We start from the raw sequence: 3,866 nt of genomic DNA, 5'->3' as shown, positions 1-3,866 counted from the left end.
GGTCAAATTTTTAAGTGTTCTAAATCTCCGTTTTCTGGCTAATGGAAAGAAAATAGGATTCCACCGAGTCTCCTATCTACCTACTCCAGGAATTCTATGAGGATCAAATGAGCTGAGTCATGGGAAAACGCTTCACAGACATTTGGTTACAGTGTTAAAAGTGTTTCCACCTAAGGCTAGTCATTGCTGGGAGAGGAAGCCGGGTGTTACTACTTGAAGTCATTACCCTGAGAGTTGGACATTTAGCTTCTTAGCCTTTTATCTGGAAGTTACCTACTTTGAAAACCATGAGTTCACACTGATATCTCCAATTGTAGTAGCAAGTTACTCTCTTTCCATATTTATAACCCACTTCTCTAATAAAGAAATCAGCTTTAGCCCTACCTGGTTTGGCTCAGTGGAGAGAGCATTGGCCTATGGGCTGAAGTGTCTCGGGATCAATTCTGGTCAAGGGCAGGACCTTGGTTGCAGGCTCCGTCCTGGCTTGGGCCCTGGTTGGGGCACACAACCAATCGATGTGTTTCTCTCACATCCATATTTCTCTCTGTCTTTCCCTCTCTCTTCCACTCTCTCTAAAAATCAATGGAAAAATATCCTCAGGTGAGGATTACAAAAAAATAAATCAGTTTTAAATATAATTCCTTATTTGATTAATTCCTATGTAATCAGTCTCCCACCTCAATGCTGCCATTCCCTGCCATTTGCAGATGCCACCCTCTCCTCCTCCAGCTCTGATGGCCTTACAGATCCCCTAAGCTTGACTTAACTTTGTACAGGCTTCTTCCCAGCCATAGGCACGGTTGCAGTGTCTCCCAAATGCCTTCTGTTTCTTTAGAAAATCTGTAATTGCAAATTCTTTCTCTGCCTCTTTAAAATGTATGTAAATATTCTACCAGCTTGTTGCCAGTTTTACAACCCAGGATTGTCTTTCTCAAGCGCCAGGGAACCATGTCTTTGAAATGTAGACATCAAAAAAAGATAGCACCCCTGCCTCCCAGTCTCTGTGGGAAAGTGGAAGCCTAACTTAGATGGGTGCCAACTAGCAAACCCAGAGGGCCTACACACAGAGAAAAACATTTGCAAACTCAGGAGTTACTCAATGAGCTCCACACAGCCCATTGACCAACCTTTCCCCTGTAGTTCGGTATTTTTCCATTAGCTCACCGTAGCTTAAAAACCTTCATACCTTTTGCTTTCTTCAGTTGAGTCCAGTCTCCCTCCCCTGCTATTGCCATTGTCTCGAATAAAGTTTTCCTAGACTCTTTAACTTTGTCCAGTACAATTTTTGTATTGACACTCTTCATTTCAGACTACTCTCCCAGAAGGACACCTTCTTATTCTGCCTGGACTCTGATATCCCACACCAGGCCAGCCCTCCATGTAGACACTGTTATAGTAATAAGTTTAGTTAGTATAAGTCAGCATAAGCAAACTCCATTTTGTATTAGTATAGGTTAGCATAAGCAAGCTCCATTTTGTATTAGAGTGAATTTTAACTTTACTTAGAAGTGAAACTAACTTGTGTGTGTGACCCTGATAAGTTTTACTTAGAAGTGAAACTTAACTTGTGTGTGTGAGACCCTGGTAAGTACTTTGTAGCTCCCTGCGTGTGCACTCCTGATAAGTACCTTGTAACCCCCTGCGTGTGTATCCCAATAAGTCCAGAAGGCACCACCGGGGCACACTGATATGAGACACAGCCCATCCATCGGGTATAAAAGAAGGACCCTCACACCAGCAGCCTGACGCCTGTCTGCCCTCCACAGACGAGACGTCGTCCTTACCCCTGGAACTTCTGCCACTCCTGCTCTGCCCTGAGCCCAGATTGGTAGAGGCCTCTCTTCATGTCAAGAGACCAAGCACCTGCAGCTGCGTATCTGATGACCTCCGTGTGTCTGTCAGCGAGTGTCTCCGGGTGGCCTGCCAAGGACTGAAACCCATCAGCTCTCTGATAAATAAACCTGTGTGATTCTTGCACTCTGTATAATAAAGTACCCTTTGACGTCTGTATTGGTATATCCAAATGAGGCGAACTGGGTCACCTGTGCATATGTTCCCATAGAAGTGGAACAGACACCTTGCACATGGTGCTTGAGCTCTGACACCCCATACCAGGTTTCTCCCTCCTCACCTCCTCAGGCTCTGATTCTCCACACTGGTCACCCCTGCAAGGTGGATACTATTTTCACACTGTCCAGCTTCTGACTCTCCACCTGAGACCACCCCTCTGAAGAGCCACCATTGTGGGCCCTGTTCGCGGCCACTTAGACTCCTCCTCCCTTCCACCAGATACCTACCATATAGTGGTTTTCAGGACTGAGTTGTTTGAAAAATGGAAGAAAAGGAAAAGGAAGGATAGAAGGGAGAAGAGGAAGAGAGTTCATTTATTTTATTCCAAATGTTCTTGCCCTGGTTATACATTGGCAATGCTTAGAGATATTTTAAAAATTAATGATGTTTGCCTGGCTGGTGTAGTTCAGTGGTTAGAGTGCCAGCCTCAGGACTGAAGCGTCAGGGCTTAGATTCCTGGTGAAGGGCATGTACTTGTGTTGCAGGTTCCTTCCATCCCTGGCCCTGTCAAAGCATGTGCGGGAGGTAACCAATCAATGTGCCTCTCTTATATGGCTTTGGTCCTTTTCCTAGAGATATATGCCTGTCTACTAGAGGTCCTATGCATGTGCTTCTTTGAAAATTCCCCAGATGATAAGTGGAGTCTGGGTTGAGAGCCACTTCTTTTTCTTTCTTTCTTTTTTAAATCTCATTTAAAAATGAGGATATATATTTTTTCACATTGTTTTCAGAGAGAGAGTGGAAGAGAGGGAAGACGGGAGGGAGAGAGAGAAACATGGATGTAAGAGAGACACATCAACTCCTTGCCTACTGCAGGTGCCCAACCAAAAGTGGGGAGTGAACTTGAAACCAGGTACCTGCCCTTTGGTGCCCGGCTGATGCTCTAACCACTGATAAATACCAGCCAGGGCGAGAGTCACTTCTTATTAGGGACAAATTAAGAGTGGAATGTAGGGGTGCAGGTGAGTTTGAAGACCTGGAGAATGGAGCATGTGAGAAAGCCCATTTGAGGGTTTCAATTTTGTCCTTTAGGTAGAAAGAAATGTCATCAGGTGAGAGTGATGGTGGTCAAAATGTTAGAGGGGTGGGAAGCAAAGAATTATGAATATATTTATTCAGAGAGGGAGACAAAACTTAATAAAGAACTGTAGATTCCTGGGCAGTATACATTGCCTATTTGAAGTTATATGGTAAGCTTCAGGATCTGTTAAAGTTTCTAAATATTAAATTTATATATTTGTAAAAGGTATGTATAGAAAAAATGAAAGAAACTAAATAATGGAAAATGGAGATTGTGCTTGGATACTCTGGTTTTCTTCCCCCTACTTTGTATATTCTGTATATCTTAAGTTTGAATGAACTCTTATATTCATAACTAGAGGCCTGGTGCACAAAAATTTGTGCACTTGGGGGGAAGGGGGAGTCCCTCAGCCTGGCCTGTGCCCTCTTGAGGTCTGGGACTCCTTGGGCTTAGGCCTGCTCCAGGGTGGCAGAGGGCAGGCCCAATCCCTAGGTGCAGCCCCTGGTCGGGCTCAGAGCAGCACTGATTGGGGAGTTGGGGCGCCGCCCCCTGTCATGCACAGAGCAGGGCGGATTGGGAGGTTGCGATGCCACCCTCAGTCACGCTCAGGGTAGGGCCAATTGGGGGTTTGGGGTACCGCCGCCTGTCACACTCAAGGCAGGGTCGATGGGGAGGTTGTGGTGCCACCCCCTGTCATGCACAGAGCAGGGCCAATCAGAGGGTTGGGGCGCTGCCCCCTGTCACGCACAGCGCAGGGCCCATCAGGGGGCTGAGG

The sequence above is a fragment of the Myotis davidii genome, unplaced genomic scaffold (genome assembly GCF_000327345.1).
Source record: "Myotis davidii unplaced genomic scaffold, ASM32734v1 scaffold187, whole genome shotgun sequence".
In the NCBI taxonomy this organism is placed as follows: Eukaryota; Metazoa; Chordata; class Mammalia; order Chiroptera; family Vespertilionidae; genus Myotis; species Myotis davidii.
This window is presented reverse-complemented; position numbering follows the sequence as displayed.